General features: G+C 39.1%; 2 pseudogenes across 2 annotated transcripts in view; one reads left to right on the top strand and one right to left on the bottom strand.

The window, feature by feature from the left end:
- LOC309802861 (ankyrin repeat domain-containing protein 26-like) overlaps window positions 1–5,646 on the bottom strand; it is a 143,317-nt pseudogene extending 137,671 nt beyond the window's left edge. Inside the window, exon 1 of the transcript XR_014296158.1 lies at window positions 5,282–5,646. The product of XR_014296158.1 is annotated as an ankyrin repeat domain-containing protein 26-like (transcript). The remainder of the gene's footprint in view (window positions 1–5,281) is intronic.
- A 2,290-nt stretch (window positions 5,647–7,936) lies between these two features.
- LOC309803326 (ankyrin repeat domain-containing protein 26-like) overlaps window positions 7,937–20,752 on the top strand; it is a 361,186-nt pseudogene continuing 348,370 nt past the window's right edge. The window contains exon 1 of the transcript in view: window positions 7,937–8,455. The product of the transcript in view is annotated as an ankyrin repeat domain-containing protein 26-like (transcript). The remainder of the gene's footprint in view (window positions 8,456–20,752) is intronic.

Below are 20,752 nucleotides of genomic sequence, written 5' to 3' on the forward strand. Positions count from 1 at the left end.
GCCATTCTGACCAGTGTGAGGTGATATCTCATTGCAGTTTTGATTTGCAATTCTCTAATGATTAGTGATGTTGGGCATCTTTTCATGTGTTTGTTGGCAATCTGTATATCTTCTTTGGAGAAATGGCTATTTAGGTCTTCTGCCCATTTTTGGATTGGGTTATTTGTCTTTTTGATATTGAGCCGCATGAGCTGCTTGTATATTTTGGAGATTAATCCTTTGTCAGTTGCTTCGTTTGCAAATATTTTCTCCCATTCTGAGGATTGTCTTTTCATCTATTTTATGGTTTCCTTTGCTATGCAAAAGCTTTTAAGTTTCATCAGGTCCCATTTGTTTGTTTTTGTTTTTATTTCCATTTCTCTAGGAGGTGGGTCAAAAAGGATCTTGCTGTGATTGATGTCATAGAGTGTTCTGCCTATGTTTTCCTCTAAGAGTTTTAGAGGAATTTCATTCCTCTAATTTCATTCTTTTACATGTAGCTGTCCAGTTTCCCCAACACCACTTACTGAAGAGGCTGTCTTTTCTCCATTGTATATTCTTGCCTCCTTTATCAAAGATAAGGTGACCATATGTGCATGGGTTTATCTCTGGGCCTTCTATCCTGTTCCAGTGGTCTATATTTCTATTTTTGTACCAGTACCATACTGTCTTGATTACTGTAGCTTTGTAGTATAGTCTGAAGTCAGGGAGCCTGATTCCTCCAGCTCCATTTTTCTTTCTCAAGATTGCTTTGGCTATTCGGGATCTTTTGTGTTTCCATAGAAATGGTGAAATTTTTTGTTCTAGTTCTCTGAAAAATGCCATTGGTAGTTTGATAGGGATTGCATTGAAACTGTAGTTTGCTTTGGGTAGTAGAGTCATTTTCACAATGTTGATTCTTCCAATCCAAGAACATGGTATCTCTCTCCATCTGTTTGTGTCATCTTTAATTTCTTTCATCAGTGTCTTATAGTTTTCTGCATACAGGTCTTTTGTCTCCTTAGGTAGGTTTATTCCTAGGTATTTTATTCTTTTTGTTGCAATGGTAAATGGAAGTGCTTCCTTAATTTCTCTTTCAGATTTTTCATCATTAGTGTTTAGGAATGCAAGAGATTTCTGTACATTAATTTTGTATCCTGCTACTTTACCAAACTCACTGATTAGCTCCAGTAGTTTTCTGGTAGCATCTTCAGGATCCTCTATGTATAGTATCATGTCATCTGCAAACAGTGACAGCTTTAATTCTTCTTTTCCGATTTGGATTCCTTTTATTTCTTTTTCTTCTCTGATTGCTGTGGCTAAAACTTCCAAAACTATGTTGAATAACAGTGGTGAGAGTGGGCAACCTTGTCTTGTTCCTGATTTTAGACGAAATGGTTTAAGTTTTTCACCATTGAGAACAATGTTGGCTGTGGGTTTGTCATATATGCCCTTTATTATGTTGAGGTAAGTTCCCTCTATGCCTACTTTCTGGACAGTTTTTATCATAAACAGGTGTTGAATTTTGTCAAAAATTCATCTACTGAGATCATCATATGGTTTTTATTCTTCAGTTTGTTAATATGGTGCATCACATTCATTGGTGTATACTGAAGAATCCTTGCATTCCTGGGATAAACCCCACTTGATCATGGTGTACGATACTTTTAATGTGCTGTTGGATTCTGTTTGTGAGGTGTTTTTGAGAATGTTTGCATCTACGTTCATCAGTGATATTGGTCTGCAGTTTTCTTTTTTTGTTACATCTTTGTCTAGTTTTGGTATCAGGGTGATGGTGGTCTTGTAGAATGAGTTTGGGAGTGTTCCCCTCTCTGCTATACTTTGGAACAGTTTGAGAAGGACAGGTGTTATCTCTGCTATAAATGTTTGATGGAATTCTCCTGTGAAGCCACCTGGTCCTGGGCTTTTACTTGTTGGAAGATTTTTTTTTTTTTTTTTTTTTTTTAGTGGTACGTGGGCCTCTCACTGCTGCGGCCTCTCCCGTTGTGGAGCACAGGCTCCGGATGCGCAGGCTCAGTGGCCATGGCTCACGGGCCTAGCCGCTCCGCGGCATGTGGGATCTTCCCGGACCGGGGCACGAACCCGTGTCCCCTGCATCGGCAGGTGGAATCTCAACCACTGTGCCACCAGGGAAGCCCCGTTGGAAGACTTTTAATCACAGTTTCAATTTCAGTGCTTGTGATTGGTCTGTTTATATTTTCTATTTCTTCCTGGTTAAATCTTGGAAGGTTGTGCTTTTCTAAGAATTTGTCCATTTCTTCCAGGTTGTCCATTTTATTGGCATATAGTTGCTTGTAGTAATCTCTCATGATTCTTTGTATTTCTAATGTCAGTTGTTACTTTGGAGAGTTCGATATTTTTAAAGAAAACTTTTGGGAAGTAAAGCAATACTTTTGCAATAGTAATAATCATTTACATTTGTATTTTTCATTTTGTATTCTCATAAGGACACAACTAAAACTCTAATAAACTTTTTCAATAGTAATAATCACTACTTACATTAACTATTTTTTATTTTCATAAGACTGCAATAAAGTAAAATGATTAATCTCTAATCATTTACATATTATAGGTAATAAAGCTACACAAAATCAAAAACGTGTATATAGCGAAATATATACCTAGTAAAATCTACAGGCATGGATAAAAAGATTCCCTTTACTTCTGAAGAGGTTAAAAGTTGTCAGAAGATATCAATCCTTGAAAAACTTCCAAAAAAAATAGAAAGTGAGAAATTATTATTATCTGTTCAAGATTCATATTCCTGGTCTCTCCCAGGATTATTTCACTAATACTAAACAGTTACTAGAATTTTTGTACATGTTCACTGTAGAAATCACAGATATTTTTAAAAGGAAAAGAAAGCTTCACTTATAATACAAGTGCTCAGAAATAACAAAAATTATCATATTTTTGTACATATTTGTGTCTAAGATAAGACCATAGTCTTCTTGTGTTTATATATAATGAAACTGATTTTTTTCCTCAATATTCTACCAAAGTACATCTCTGCAGGTCAACATACATCTGTTATCTATGCCACCTTCAATGGTCACATATTACTCCATACCAGATACACTGCAATTTATTTATAAAATCCTTTGAGTTCGTCTTAATACATTGCTATTTTAAGCAGTGTTGAGAACAACAAATTGTATGTTACCTATCTCTAATTTATCTCTAATTATTTACCTCTAATTTGTATAAAGAGAATTGATGTGTAAAGGGAATACACATTTTTTAAATGTGGTACTTATCACCAAATTGCCTATTTGAAAAGTCAAAAGCAACTCAGACTTTAAACAGCAGTATAAGTACCACTGCTCTTCATCTTCACAAACTTTGTGAAGGGAAAATGGTTTTTCATTCCTCTTTAACTTAAATTCCTTTTCTTACCAGAAATGCTAATTTTTTTTCCTATATCCATTGGTCACTTATGGATATGCAAAAAAGTACGTTGCTCAATTTCAAATTAGAGTTTCTTTCCCCTTACTGATTTCAAAGAATTCTCTGTAAAGTGAAGATACGTTTTCTTGCCTGATACAAATACGTTGATATATTTTAAAAGCTCATTGTCTTTTATTTTGTTAATCTTCTTTTCTGATCTACAGAGGGTTTTAATTTTTTAATGTTGTTAAATCAACCTCCAGAATTCTTGCTTTTGAAGTCATTCTTAGGAAGGTCTTTGTCAGCACAAAAAAAAAATGTATAAATAGGAATTTTGTTTTCTTCTGGTCATTTTCTCACTTTGTATATTTAAAATTTTTGATCTGTACTCTATCTGAAACTTATTTTTGTGAGATAAAAATCTAGTTACTTTTCTCTAAATAGTTAGCAGTTTACTCCTGCACCATTTACAAACAATTTATTTTTTCCTTCTAATATGAAATGTCATCAGTTCAAGTTCTAAAGTCTTACATATATTTGGGTGTTTGGGCATTTTCTATTCTGTTCCATTCACTTATCTGTCTTTTCAGTTGTTAGTAAATGAATAATTTGTGGGAACTTACAGCACATTTTGATATCTAGAAGGGCAAATCTTTGTCTACTACATAAAACTTTTAATTTCATCACAACAAATAAAGAAAGCACGTGTAACTCAAAAATTTTTAAACCACCATATGCCTATTTGGTTTAAATATGGGAAGACCATACATTTTAAGAAAATGAGTCTTCCTATTCAAGGACACAGCCATCTTCCCACTTCAAAGCTGTCTTCTAAGGTCCTTCAGTAGAGAACATATATACATAGGTGTACACTGATATAAAACGGATACTGCAGGCTTCCCTGGTGGCACAGAGGTTAAGAATCCGCCTGCCAATGCAGGGGACACAGGTTTGAGCCCTGGTCGGGGAAGATCCCACATATTGTGGAGCAACTAAGCCCGTGCGCCACAACTACTGAGCCTGCGCTCTAGATCCCGCAAACCACAACTACTGAGCCCGCATGCCACAACTACTGAAGCCTGCGCACCTACAGCCCGTGCTCCACAACAACAGAAGCCACCCCAATGAGAAGCCCACGCACTGCAACGAACAGTAGCCCCCACTCGCTGCAACTAGAGAAAGCCCACGTGCAGCAGTGAAGACCCAGCACAGCCAAAAATAAATAAATTAAAATAAATAAATTTTTTTAAAAAAGAATCCGTCTGCTAATGCAGGGGACACGGGTTCGAGCCCTGGTCCAGGAAGATCCCACATGCTGCAGAGAAACTAAGCCCATGGGCCACAACTACTGAGCCTGCGCTGTAGAGCCGGCAAGCCACAACTACCTAGCCCACGTTCCACATCTACTGAGCCCACGTTCCACAACTAACTGAGCTCGCGCGCCTAGAGCCCGTGCTCCACAACAAGAGAAGCCACCACAATGAGAAGCCCGTGCACGGCAATGAAGACCCAACACAGCAATAAATAAATTATTTTTTTTTAAAAGATACGGGATTGTATCTGAGGAATTTTTAGTCCAGAAGTTGATCTGTCATGAGAATTATTTTCCTCATTATGCACTTCTCTGTAACATATAACATTACGGTATAAAAATGTGTACATTAAAAATAAGATGCTGTTCATGTTTAATTTCGTTTCTGTGATTACTGACATTCAGCCAAAGGACTTTAAAACTGTCAGTAAAGTGCTCTATAAGGGGAGTCATGAGCGGGTCCGAAACCAGCTAAGGCTTTTGCTGCCTATAAAGTCTGCGGGGCGCGGGACCCCACGTAGGTGTCCACGAGCCTTGGAGGGGAAACTGACAGCAGGGGCCCCACCCAGGCCCGCCCCGCCTCCTCCCGCCCGCCCCGGTTACCTGTTCATCTTGTCCCTGTCGTTCAAGCCATTCTTCCCAAGCAACAGAATCTGCTGCACTTTGGCTACGTTGCCCACGCTGGCAGCTTTGTGGACCTTCCCGAGATTCTTGCGTCGGATGTGGTACTCGGGCCGGGCGTTGACCCGATTAACGCGCTCTCTCCGCGGGCTGGTGGAGGAGCCGAAGGGCGACTCGCCCTTCTTACTTCCGAAGCCAAAAATCTTCTTCATCGCAGAGCCTACACGCTTCAGACACACCTCACCTCCCCCTCGGCTTCTCACAGTCTCCTGAGCCTAACACTAGCGGTACAGATAAGCCAACGCGGTTAGCCACAACATCCCAGCTGGGAAGCTCCGCGGTTTCTCATCTTTCAGCCCAGAATAACCGTAGCCAAGCGATACAGCTAAACACAGTGCGCGTGCGCACCTTGTAAGACGGCGTCACTGCGCTTGCGCACAGAGGCACGGAGCGCAGGAGTGCCCAGTGCGCATGTACGAGGCCCGAACGTCACAAATCTCTGCGATTGTTTGTGGGACGCGCTGGGTTGTTTTCCAACGGTGGTGCGAGCTGGCTGGGCGTTTCTGGACATTTGGAAATTTTAGAATCTCCCGTGAGAGAGTCGTCTTCGCATGCGACTGGGGCTAGAGTGGCGTGGAGCTTCAGGATGCAGAAGGTCTCGTCCCCCAGAGAGCTCCCCTAAAAATACTCTGTAAATCTCCTTATCCCTCAGTTTATTCCTTTCCACATCCCTCTGGGCCCCAGGCTTTCTCCATGGAATTTAACAGATGTAACTACAGAAAGCTGTTTTCATGGTTCCAGAGACTGTGGCGACAGGTGTCATCAAGTGCAAACTTAGGAGAAACCAACGCAGTTTCTCCAGGTGAAATGAAGACGCGTTTCCGCGTGCCTCCTGACCCTTCCCTGTGGCCCAGCGTTCCGTCTGCACATTTTCTTCACCTATATTTTAGTTTTTGCTTTTATTTTCCCCTAATTAAGTCTCTAAATTCAAGATTTATTTTGGAGCATGGTGTAACATATGAGAACTTTTAAAAACATGGTTATCCACTTGTCCCAAACAATCCATCTTTCCTCACCTAGTTTACCCCTTAATCTTACATTTAATTCTCGGATGTTTTTTCTGTTTCTGGGTTTTCCATTCTGGTCTGCTTCTTCTAGCGTCAGTAGTGTGTAAAATAGAAATATCTATTACAGGTCCAAGGTTTCCCTCCTTAGTCTTCCTTTTCAGTATTCTCTTGGGAATGTTTACCTCTACATTATTTGAGATGAATTTTTAATCACTATGCCACGCTAAAGAGAGATCTTAGTGAGATTTTGATTGTAATTAGGTGAAGAGAATTTTAACTGAGAATCAGTCTCTTGTATCAGTGTATCCAGGTACATGTTATGTCTCTCAATTTGTCTTATTTTATGTCCTTCATTAGCCTTTGGTAGCTTTTTTCATTATGTAGATCCTGTACACTTCTTGATATATCTGTATCTGGGCGCTTTTTTTTGTAATGGTATATTATTCTTTCATTATAATTTGTAAACGATTATTGTTTGATATCTGTGTATTCGTTTGACAACAAGAGTGAAGAACTTTTTTAAGCTATAATTTTGTAACAGGAGAAAGAGTTGATAGTTTCTGGCAGTACTTAAGGAAGGCACAAACTGGTTGGTATAGATTGAAGAATATTGAAGAATAGTATGCAGGTGAAAAAAATCAAGTAGAATGCAAACAAGTACTCTGTTTTTTATTGAAGTATAAGATCATTGCTACAAATTTAAAAAATCAATATAGCTAAATTTCCCTAAAATTCTATTAGCCAAATTTTTCAGTAATTAGCTAACTAATAGGGACATCTAACTTTCGTGTTTCCTCTTAATAGTCTCTTTGCTCCCTTGCTTTATCCACCCAAATCTGTTTCCCACTCCTAAATCTAATCATCATAGTGACCTTATGGAATCTTATCATCTCCATTGTTATGAAACCTCTTATGCTTTATCCTTGTCCCATATCTTTAAAATTTCCCAAACTTTAAATAATCTTTTCCCTTGCTTCCATCTTTCTCTATCTGCAATTTGTGTTTCCATCTTTATTCCATTTCTTAGGAATAAAGCAAAATAGGTTGACTCCATACTCCATACTGGTAGAAACAGGCGACTGTATACAGAAACTCCTTTTAATGTAGTACTTGATCCAGTAATTATACAATTACTGTAATTATACAGTTACAATACAATTAAACCAAACCTGGTATTGTGGGTGAAACAGACAGAAGCAGAAGCAGGCTCACAACAACAGTTAATACAAAACCAGCTATCCCAAAACTCAGCAGGTTCCTATTACATTTGTTGATGATTTCAAGATCAAAATCATGTTAATGATTTTAAGAATTTTGATTAACCAAATTAAAAAGTAACAGATACCACCATTGCACAAGATGCACCAGCAAAATTTGAAAGTTTGACAGCCATATTTTACAGCAAGACAAATGCGTAGATATTAATTTAGGTACTTATTCTTCAGAGGCCGTTTAATGCCATTTTGTGCTTTGTAGGTTGAATGATTTGACAACAAATTGCTTGGAATTAGTGACTCAGAAGTCAGGTGTCCAGACCTTCAGCAGAAATTGCTGCTGGGGGAATTCCCTGGAGGTCCAGAGGTTAGGACTCCTCGCTTCCACTGCAGCAAGCACGAGTTCCATCCCTGGTTGGGGAACGCGGCACAGCCAAAAAAATAAAAAGAAAGAAAGAAAGAAAGCAATTGTGCCGAAAAACTCTGGAGGGAGGCAGGGTCCCTGTTGAAGTGATAGCTGGTTCCAGGACAGTGTCTTCACTGGTGAAAGAGCAATGAACAAAAACAAAACAAAAAACAAACAAAAAAACATTTCTCAGGTCTATCCAGCTTAGCTGCACCAAATGGTTTTGATGTGTGTGACTGGTTTCAACTCTGATCACCCACAATTTTCTTCCTATAATAGCCCAACCAGAGAATAATCTTTTGTCCTCTATTTGTCTCCGCAGTGCTCCCCAGTGTGACCTATGAGACCAGTAAATGCTCCCTATTGTGACGTCTGAAGAAGACTCTGACACTTGCTGATGCAGCCTGGAATGAGGGTCAAAGACACTACCAGGCTGTAGGGAGATAAGAACCACACACCAGGACTCCAGGTAGGTTGTCAAGATTTGGTTGACTCTAGTGTTTCTGTATAGACCAGAGATACTCAAGGAGTATATGCTAGGCCAACTCTGAACTTCTGTATGTCCTTGTCAAATGCTACCTGGATCCCCAAGCACTTGAAAGCTAAGATTCCCAGATTTCTTTGCAAACAGATGCCCTCTAGAAAGTTGTTGCTTGGGGACTTCCCTGGTGGTCCAGGGGTTAAGATTTCACGCTCCCAGTGCCAGGGGCCCAGGTTCGATCCCTGGTCAGGGAACTAGATGCCACATGCTTCAACTAAAAGAGCCCAAGTGCTGCCAACTAAGACCTGGCACAGCCAAATAAATAAATAAATTGTTTTAAGTAAAGTTGTTGCTTAGAGCTCCCATGCCTATCTAAGACTCAAATAATGCCCTGGTGGTTTCCTGCATATTTATTTAATATTTATTTAACATATGTTAATGGAATTAATAATGTCAGAGTAATACCTGTTTTATGATGAAAAACATGTTATGGATGCCTTAACAAATTCAGGTGGATCCAGTGTAATCACAAGGGTCCTTCATATGTGGAAGGAGGAGGCAGGAGTGTCAGAATGATGTGAGAAAGACTCGACAGGTCATTGCTGGCTTTGAAGATGGAAGGGGCCACAAGCCAAGGAATACAGGTGGCCTCTACAAGTCGGAAAAGACAAGAAAACTGATTGTCCTCTAGAACCTCCAGAAAGGAATGCAGCCTTGATGTTAGCTCAGTGAGAATCATTTCAGACCTCTGACCTCCAGAACTATACTATAAATATGTGTGGTTTTAAGCCACGAAATTTGTGGTAATATGTTAAGTGGCCATAGAAAATTATGGAGGGAGGGAGCTAGGAAGAATGGAAGAAGTGGAGATAGAGGGCAACAAAGAGGACTGGGTAGAGAGAGTCTAAAACTGCAGCACAGTTCTAACAACATTTCTGGCCAGGCCAAAGGGGAATCCTGGAGCCAAAGTCATATGATAAATAAATCCTGCATCTTCCAGGAGTGGGCCTGTATTTTACCCCTATTGTGGGTACAATGGCTGGGAGCAGTCGTGGGAAGCATGGGCATAGGACAGACGCAGACGTGGATCCAGAAGGACAGCTGCTGGGGCTGTCAGTCTACTATGTGTCCCAAGTAGGTTCCCCAGTTTGTCCAGGACTGGGGCATTCTTGGGACACAGGACTATCAGTGATAAAACCAAGACAGTCCTGGGAAAACTGGCATGGTTGGTTACCCTGTCCCTAGCACTGGAGACCTGATCTGAGCATTTTCGTGCCCAACATACCCCTCGTCTCTGTGGCCCCCTTAGGATAATTTCTGCTTATCATGGCAGTTTATAGCTGGAAAGAATTTTCACCCTCTTCCTACCTTGGCTACCTAGCCAGAGTAGACACCATCTGTGACTCCTGAGATTCCATAGGCAGACTGGGGTGTTTGTAACTTTTCTTTGTAACTCTCAAACATTGAAACTCACTAGGAATGCAAGTTAAAATTTCAGCTGTTTTACTTCCATACTTCTCTCCCATAGAATCCAGACTATCCCCTGTGTCCCTGACCCCCCAGCATTGTGAGGATATGGAGCATCAGTTGGCAACGTGCCTACTTTAGCCCTTCCAACGAGGGTCTTTGCTTCCTATGAGGAGAAGGCACTGAGCTTATTTTCTCTTATTCTTCTTATTATTCTCTTATTGGTACTGAGCTTATTTTCTCATGACTACAGTCAGCCAGCAATGCACTTCCATCTACAAGAAAAATGGGTTGGCATCTCTACTTCATAAAGTCTTAAGCCGTTTTTTGCTCCAGAGTCTGTGGCAAACATAGGACCTCTTAGTTTTGTAGGGAGTTGGTACCAAGAAAGGTGTAATGGCCATCCCCTTTGTGGCCAAACTTTTTTCACTGGAAACAAATTAAGCACCTCAGTCACCAACCTGGGACCCAAGTGGGTTCTAAGAGGGGAAGGAGGTAGGGCAAAAGCTTAACATCGCCCCTCAGAACCTTGCACGTGGGGGACCCAGTGTTAGGAGAATGAGGCATAGTTACATCCACTCTCACTACTAAGGTGTTCCTTCTTTCATATTTATTTTCTTATTTATATTTTCTAACTTTTCAGCAATAAACATATGTTGCTTTTGCATAGACATATAGTGATTTGTTTCTAGTTAAAATAAAATAGCTTTAAATATGTTTAAAGAAAGTTAAGATAAATTAAATATTTTCTGTTAGATTATAAAATATATAATTAGTAAATATAAAAATATAATTATTAAATACTAGCCTACAGAAGAATAAGCATATTACTGGAAAACAGTAGGAGGTGAGAATGTATTAACATAAGAGAAACTATACAAATCAATGAGAATGATATAGATTATTAATAAATGGTTTGGGAAAAATCAATTCGTGATAAGAAGTTAACTACATATCTCAACATATACACCAAAAGAAACTCCAGGTTAGTAAAAATGTTTAGTCTTTTTAATGAAACCACTAAATATTTTAGAAGAAAATATGGATGAGTGGTATTATTTGTAAGTTTTTGAAGATTTTTCAAACAAAAATAATGCAAGTGTCAAAAGAAGATATCAGTACATTTGGCCACATAAAATTTGTGACCAAAAAATTTAGTATAGGGCATTCCCTGGCAGTCCAGTGGTTAGGACTTGGTGCTTTCGCTGCCAGGGCCGGTGCAGCCACACACACACAAAAAGTATAAATGGGGCTTCCCTGGTGGCGCAGTGGTTGAGAGTCCGCCTGCCAATGCAGGGGACACGGGTTCGTGCCCCGGTCCGGGAAGATCCCACATGCCACGGAGCGGCTGGGCCCATGCGCCATGGCCGCTGAGCCTGCGTGTCCGGAGCCTCTGCTCCGCAATGGGAGAGGCCACAACAGTAAGAGGCCCGTGTACTGCAAAAAAAAAAATATATATATATATATATATATAAATGCAAATACAGATATGGTATTAACATGCATAATTAATAAAATTAATTAATTTTATTAATAAATAAAATACTTAATATTAATAATTAATAAAACATTGTTTACAATCAAGGAACTAAATTTTTTCAAAAGATTTTTTTATGTGTACCATTTTTAAAGTCTTCACTGAATTTGTTACAATATTGCTTCTTTTATGTTTTGGTTATTTTGGCTGTGAGGCATGAAGGATCTTAGCTCCCCAACCAGGGATCAAACCCACACCCGCTGCATTGGAAGGCGAAGTCTTAACCACTGCACCGCCCGGGAAGTCCCCTAAATTTTTTTTTTAATGATCAAAGGATACAGTCAGTTCACAAATTAACCATGGGTACCAGAAGCTTTCTACTCTTACTTGATATGGATAGGGGTTCAACTTCATCATCTTGCTTCAAGACAACATTTGCTCATCAAATGCTGATAATTCTGTGGTAGTTTAATCCACCGAGATCTTGATATTCTCACTACCTTACAGGACATCAAATTTACCCATTATGTGGATGACTTCATGCTGATGGTATTAGGTGCATAGGAAATAGGAGATAGTTTGAAAGTTCTGGTCAAAATTTATTTTCCCACTGTTATGATTTATGTTAACCCTCTTAAAAAAATCAGCATTATCCATTTAAAGAAATATTTCCCCCAGAGTTAAGCACAAATCCTAAACATCACCTTGGCATCACAAGTAATTTACAAAATGTAATGCTAACCATATAATCAGTTTTAACAGTGACCAACAGCAGCTTTGGTGGATAAATGAAATTTGTGATTCGGGGTACTGAGAAGCATAGTAACAGTTCACTTTTAGAAAAGGTGTATTTAAAAAAACAGGTGTATTTTTTATAAAACCCAACCAAGAGAGACATTCTTTTTACCTTATATGTACTCCTTTAGCAACTCTTTCTTCAAATTTTATATGAGAGGATTTGAGATCTTATGACACTAAGAAGAAGCATGAACCTAAGAATCTTAAAATCTAACAAGGATGAACAAGCATACAGAAAGTGGAACCAGGGTACAAGTATGCACTTGCCCTCCTATCAACTTCCCAAACAGGAAGAAAAAAATCACATTAAGTTTTGATAAATTTCGAAGTCAGTTTTCTTTGTGCTATAACAGTATAAAACATTATCTTCCAGCAAAATTAAAAATAAAAATTATGAACCTTTTGGCCTAGCAGAGTTAATGCTGACAAGATGCTTCTACTTGGTGGGAGCTATGCTCCCTCCACCAGGAAACATTGTGCATCAGGCTTTGCATAGTTTTTTTAATTAATTAATTAATTAATTAATTTAGGCTGCGTTGGGTCTTCATTGCTGCACGCGGGATTTCTCTAGTTGCAGCGAGCGGGAGCTACTATTCCTTGCGGTGCGTGGGCTTCTCACTGCGGTGGCTTCTCTTGTTGCAGAGCACGGGCTCTAGGAGCGTGGGCTTCAGTAGTTGTGGCACGTGGGCTCAGCAGTTGTGGCTTGCAGGCTTTAGAGTGCAGGCTCAGCAGTTGTGGCACACGGGCTTAGTTGCTCTGAGGCATTTGGGATCTTCCAGGAGCAGGGATTGAACCCGTGTCCCCTGCATTGGCAGCAGATTCTCAACCACTGCGCTACCAGGGAAGCCCCAGGCTTTGCATAGTTTGATTCACACATTTCTTATAATCATTCAGTCATTTGATATTTTGGTTATAGTTGATTTGGGTTTCTTTTTAGATAACGATGCTTATTTCCAAATAATATAAACAGTCTCTCTTTTGTTCTTCCTGGAAATCCTTTAGCAACCATCTTCTCCAATCCTCCATATTTTGTCTCTTCTTTCTCTGTCTTCTCGCAACTCTGTCTCTTTCATCACCTAGTTCAGAACTTCCAGGAGAGTTATACAGACATTCCTAACATCTCAAGTTTACCAACAACTGGTCTTTAACATGCCTCAGGACTGTGAATGGAGGCAACTGGTTGATCAAAGATAAAACACATCTTGTATGAAATCAATCCAGAATACTTAAGGAGTTTCACATGCTGCAGGTCTTAAAGTTATCTTTTTAATCCAGTTAACAGATCCTTCTATGTAAAAGATACTGTTAGCCTGGCACTCAGTCCTACCTTGCACATTTTATCTTCCAAAAAAGAAGGCAGATTTTCCTCAGGAAGACATTCCATCTACTTTATTGTTACAGTCACTGCGATATTTTCAAAGACGAAAAAACCACTTACTACTCATGTTCTCTATGGCATTATTTAACCATCTATGGAGAATCTGACCCATCTGTTCCAGTGCTCTGCCTGATGGGGGAATTAGGATCAATCTACTGAATGCCTATTATTCTTTCACTCACTGAAGATTTTTTAGCTGTCTACTTATAAAGCACTGCATTTAGTCTTAGAGATACCAGTGTTCAAGACTCCTTCCTAGAACTCAACACCAGGTGGGAAAAGGCAGACACAGAAACAATAAATTAGAGAACAGCTTTTTTCTTCTTCTTCTTCTTTTCTTTTGGCCACGCCATGTGGCATGCAGGATCTTAGTTCCCGGACCAGGGTTTGAACCTGTGCTCCCTGCATTGAGAGTGTGGAGTCCTAACCACTGGACCACCAGGGAAGTCCCCAATAACAGCTTCTTATGAACATACAAATCAAATGCTATGGAGAAAAACAGTTGGACACGTAGCCTAAATGGAAAAGGGCTATAGAGCAAGACTAAGAAGTCATCAGCATACAGATGATACAAAAATATAGAGAGAAGCTAAAAGGACAAAGGATATATAACCTTAGAGTTTACCAACATAAAATGGAGAGCAAAGAATAAGATCCCACAAAATAATTCCTGAATTTTAACATAATCATAAAAATGTTATCAACAGAATAAAGGGGGAAATAAGAGCTGTAATCAACTAAAAGCAGTTTCTCTTGTCCCCATTTTAACAATAAATAGATCATTCTACTAAATCCCTAGATTAGCTATTTCAATATTGAAAGTATTAAACTGATAATGAATATGGAAATATAACATGACTAAATTGCATAGGAATTTTAAGGGGAAAGAATACTGAACCATAATATAGTACAATAAAATATCATATAAGGGGGAAGAGGAAATAAAATCATATAAAAATACCAAGACATTTATGTTGCTTCCATGATGTTTTGGATATTGCAGATGGTGCTGCTATGAACACCGGGGTGCATGTATCTTTTCGATAAATATCCACTGACAGGTGAATGGATAAAGAAGATGTAGCATACATATACAATGGAATATTACTCAGCCATAAAAAAGAATGAAATAATGCCATTTGCAGCAGCATGGATGGACCTAGAGATTATATTAAGTGAAGTCAAGTCAGAGAAAGACATCATGATATCACTTATATGTGGAATCTAAAAAAAATGATACAAATGAACTTATTTTATTTACGAAGCAGAAACAGACTCACAAACATAGAAAACAAGTTTATGGTTACCAAAGCGGATAGCAGGGGGGCGGTGGTCGGAGATAAATTAGAAGTTTGGGATTAACATATACATACTACTATATATAAAACAGATAAGGACCTACTGTATAGCACAGGGAACTATACTCAATATCTTGTAATAACCTATAATGGACAGGAATCTGGAAAAGAATATATATAGATATATATGTATAACTGAATCACTTTGCTGTACACTTGAAATACAACACTGTGAATTAACTAACTTCCATAAAAATTTTAAAAAATACCAAGACATTAGAAGCTTTGTTAAAATAGTTACTCACACACATATCCCATACATGATTATGATGGAAATTACACAAATATTTCAATTTTGAAAAATCGTATGAATAGAATTATATCACCCAGAAAAGTGTTCAAACAAAAATTTGTTAATATATGTAACCACTATTTTTGACTCATGGGATATAATTAGAAGGCAACTTCATCTCCCACTACCCTTTTAAATATTCAGAGGTTCTTCTCCCAACCCAGGTTGAAAACCCTTACTCTCAAGTAATAAGAAGTCCAGAGTTGCTTTAACTCACAAAGCACTGAAAAACAATGTCCAGCCCCACATAACATACAGAACTATAAAAATGCCAAGTCAGAGTTAATCAGCTAGGCCATGCTACAGGCAGACCACCTGCAGTAGGGGTGGAAGGCAGGCATGGTCCCCTCCTTTCCTGCTTCATCCCATCCTTCCTCCTTCAGCTGGCTAATCATGGTTTCCCATGCTGCCAGGTTCAAAACTGCAGGGGGCTGTAGAGTTCTTATGTGAGATGGTTTTGAGCAGTCTGGATCTGGCAATTGTTTTAAAGCTGACTCTCTCTCTCAGGGGCATTTCCGTGCCCACAGCTGTTCTCACCTGTAACTCCCTTGACCTAAGTGAATGTAATCCATTCTTTCTTCTTAGCTCTTAAGGAATCCAGAGCTCCTCTTTGGACTATCCTGTTCTGAGGCCTGTTCACGCCTCTAAGTGGCCTTTTGTGCGGTATCCAATGTGGATCCACCACCAGGGCTCATTTTCTCTCTTTCACGCTTGACTAACGTCCTCGATAAGCACTCAAACAGTCTTTGTCAAAGCAAATGCTGAGAGTGCAGAACAGTCTCAACACATTAGCAGTTCTTCTCCTGTCCTGAACCAAAGTAACCTACGAGTTCCTTCAGATTCCAGGTTCCCTGGGTATGAGTTACATACCTGCTCCCAGAACTGTGGGAGATTAGATTCATATCGAGTTCCCCAAACCAGGTTTTACAACCTCTCTCCCTCTCACCCTCTCTCTTTGGCAGCTCTGTAATTTCTTTTTTCATGAAATACATTCTCAAATTCATAACAGATTAGCTACCCATTATATTCCCATATGAAGCATTGATACATAACTAAATTAAGTTTCTGTTTTAAAAGGTGGGGAGGGGTGTGTGTTGGGGAATCACATTCTTGCCCAAAAGAATAGGGATTCATGTGACAAAATGGGGGCAGGGGAGAATCTGCATAGAAATAAAATCCTCAGTTCAAATGTATCAACTCTCCAAATTTTATGTCCACGAATAGGTGTTATTTTTTCAATTCAAAGATCAAATCTACATTCCAACATATTTTATTAAAATATTACATACTTACATTAAGAAAAATGCTTATAACTAGCCAGATTGTAGTAACTCAGTATTTACTTTAAAATGAATATGAACAAAGAATATCTAAAAATAAAACATGTATCAATTACCACAAGTAATCTATTGAATAGGTATAGGTTACTTGTAAAACTCTGGCATTGGGGTAGCTTTCAATGGACAGCTTTAAAAAGTTTACAAGTCCTCTCAAAGTCCATCCTTATTAAACTGATTTGGTTGAAATGTGATTCAGAATAAGCTGGGGAAATATACTTTCGGCATGATGAGGGGAGGAGGTTGACAAATCATCTCCATTTTTTAAAAAGCAGCTATAAATTTGGATAAACTGTTTAATAAAACAGCCATTTCAGCACTCTGGAAATTAACTGAAGATCTACAACAAACTAAGAAGTGCTTATTCATGAAACCCAGTTAGGGAAAGAACCTGTGAGCCTGTGGGATTACTGTGCTGCCACATCCCGGGCCAGGTCTACGGGTGCAGTAGTTCAACCAGGGCAACAACAGACCCAGGGAACAAGACTTGTTGTCACTGCCAGAGGGGACTCATTTGATATGATGCATTGTAAGTTAACCTGGGAGCTCAGTGGTAAACAAACAAGGCTCAGTGAGGTTGTAGTCCTGTTTGGGGCAAACAACAGAGTAGCTAGGGATTTCACTGGAAGTTCTAGGAGGTAAGACAGCCATCTGGGTTGGATAAGCACTCTATATACTCCAGATGTACAGGCATGCAAAGCGGAAACTGAAGCTGATTCAGGCCACCCACATACCCATGGTTGCCAAAGCCTGCACATATGCACAAGGGAGAAGCAAAAAAGCCCATCAGAAAGCTCAGACCAGAGCAGACTTGAAAATGACCTGAACACTGTATGTACTTGCCAGCCCACACAGATCCATTGGCAGAGTGGAGGCCTGACTGATGGGGTTTGAACACAACCTCTGTCCAGTCTTTGGCTATATGCTAAGCTATGCAATCCAGCAGCAATGCTTAGGAAGCAAGATTTATTATTTTAAAAAATGAGTAGAGACATCGGTGACTGCACACTGCCGTGGAGACAGATTTCACAAATTTACTGGTGGCAAGTTACTAAATAAAACAAGAACAACCCTCGGGGGAAAAATTCAGAATTAGTAATTGCTACATTATCTGAAATTCAACAAGATTACAAAGCAAAGAAAGAAGAAAGTGTACCCTTACTGAGGAAGAAAAGCATTCAATAGGAACTGAGTATCTCCAGATGTTAGAATGAGCAAAGACTTAAAAGCAGCTATTATGAACAGGTTCAAAGAACTAATGGAATTCATGTTTAAAGAATTAATGAGAGCTATGATGAAAATGGTGCAATGCATGAAGAATCTCAGTAAAGAGATACAAGGTATATGAAAGAACCAGACAGAAACTTGGAGCTGAAAAATATAATATCTGAAATGAAAAATTCAGTTGAAAGAAGAAGAAAGAATCAGTGAACTTGAAGCTGAATCAACAGAAAGTATTCAATCTGAAGAGGAGAGGGAGAAAAGCAATGAAAAAAATGAACAAAGCCTCAGAGACCAGATCAACATATGTGAAAGGAGAATCCCAGAAGAAGAGAGAAAGGGCAAATAAATATATTTGAAGAAATAATTGCCAAAAATGTCTCAAATCTGATGAAAAACATTAATCTACAGATCCAAGAGGTTCAACGAATCCCAAGTAGGAAAAACTCAAGGATATCCACACTTATACACATCATAGTCAAACTGTTAAAAGACAAGACTAAGAAAAAATTCTTGAAAGCAGCAAGTGAAAACCTATTGGAAAAGGAGACCAAAATTACCATTAACAGCTGACTTTTCACCAAAAATAATGGAAATCAGAGGCTGTGGGACGACACACTCAAAGTGATTAAAGAATAAACTGTTGGGCTTCCCTGGTGGCGCAGTGGTTGAGAGTCCACCTGCCGATGCAGGAGACGCGGCTTTGTGCCCCGGTCCAGGAAGATTCCACATGCCGCGGAGTGGCTAGACCCGTGAGCCATGGCCGCTAAGCCTGCGCGTCCGGAGCCTGTGCTCTGCAACGGGAGAGGCCCAACAGTGGGAGGCCCGCGTACTGCAAAAAAACAAAACAAACAAAGAAATAAGGCAAAATAAAGACATCCCCAGATAAAGACAGAGGACTTAAGATTATATAAACCAGTAGTTAATAATTGTATTAAGTTGTTGTAACACGTACAGATGTAACATGGCAACAATAGCACAAAGGAAAGAAAGGGAGATATACTGGAACAAATTTACTGCATTGTGACAGAATTAAACGTATTATTTTGAAGGAGCCTGTGATTAAGAGTGATAAATGTGTACTGTCATCCCTAGAGCAACTGCTAAGACATAACTCACAATAGGAGGAACAGGGAATTTCCTGTTAGTCCAGTGGTTAAAACTCCGTGCTCTCACTGCCAAGGGCCGGGGTTCAATTCCTGTTGGGGAACTAAGATCCCACAAGCCATGCTGTGCAGCCAAAAAAGAAGAAGAGGAACACAGGGATCTCTTTAGATACGAGAAAAACAGAAAACAAATAGCAAATGGCAGATGTAAAAGCCACTACAAAAATATTAAATATGAATGAACTAAACACCCTACTCAAACAACAGAGATTTTCAGACTGGATTTAAAAAAAACAAGATTGGGCTTCCCTGGTGGCGCAGTGGTTGAGAGTCTGCCTGCCGATGCAGGGGACATGGGTTCGTGCCCCGGTCTGGGAAGATCCCCCATGCCGCGGCCAGCTGGGCCCATGAGCCATGGTCGCTGAGCCTGTGCGTCCGGAGCCTGTGCTCCACAATGGGAGAGGCCACAACAGTGAGAGGCCCGTGTACCGCCAAAAAAACCAAACAAACAAAAAAACAAGATCCATATGATAAAGGACTTGTCTTTAGAATATATGATCTCTTACAACACAGAAGACAACAACCCAAAGAGGGGAGGGAGGATTTCAACAGACATTTCTCCAAAGACGATATACAAATGACCAAAAGCCTAGCAGAGGATGTTCAAAATCACTAGTCCTAGGGAAATGTAAATTAAATCCACAATGAGATTCTACTTCATACCCACTAGATTGGCTTTGTCAAAAGGACAAGACTATAAGAAACACTGTACAGGATATGGAGAAACGGGAACCTTCATACACTGGTAGTTGGAACATTAAATTATATAGTTACTTTCAAAACAGTTCATCAGGTTCTTAACAAGTTAAACAGAAACTCACCACATCACACAGCAATTTCTAGAAGTCTACCAAGACAAATGAAAACGTGTCCACGCAAAGACATGTATAGTCATATATATATAAACACAGAGAGAAGGGGAGGGAAGGAGGGAGGGAGGGAAGAGAGGAGGAAGGGAGAAAGGAAGCAGGGGCAATAAAAAACGGGCAAATGAAAATAACTGGTATATCAGAATCAAGGGTATATGAGAATTCCGTGTATTATTCTGGTAATGTTTCTCTAAGTTTGAAAGTACATCAAAATTTTAAATTACCCAAATAGAGGGCAAGAATATCATGTAGCAAGCTCCCTCTACCAACCTCAATGAAGACCATATACAGCTTAAAAGTTACTAGAAAACTGTAGGTAATTTTAATAAAATCACTTCAAGAATATAGTATGGTTGTAAAACCACTACAATGTGCTCTAAAATAATTTTTCTACTGAGTTAAATAAAGTCATCTGTAAATTCTGTAACAACACATTCATATTCACAAAATCTGACTGAAAAATAAACACAACTTTCCATTTCTAACACAGCATAATTCAAAAGTTCACTCTGAATGGGACTGGGTTTTTGGGTTTATTTTGGTTTTAACGCAAAGCATAATTACACAGTTATTCATAATTTGAGGTGTGTTACTTGTTTATTTAACAAAATACTGCTGCTCTGAAGTAAACTTCATTTTCAGAGTGATAGTAATGTTAAAATAAAAAAGACCATGAAAATGCAAGCTGCATTTTAAAAAGCTTATAATAATCATTTAAATTCCGATTGTATCTGTAGGTTCACAATTCTCTACTCTTAGATTTTTTTAAAAAAACACTTTATATATGGTCAATCTAGATCATAATTAAGTGCATCTTAATGAAGTTTCCACTGATGTATGTAGAAATATGATTTACCAATAGCCAAATAGCATCATTTCTTTATCAAAGATAAGTGGTACTATCTAGAAATAAAGACAGTCC

This window comes from Mesoplodon mirus, assembly GCF_964341445.2.
Source record: "Mesoplodon mirus genome assembly, chromosome: 4".
Taxonomy (NCBI): domain Eukaryota; kingdom Metazoa; phylum Chordata; class Mammalia; order Artiodactyla; family Ziphiidae; genus Mesoplodon; species Mesoplodon mirus.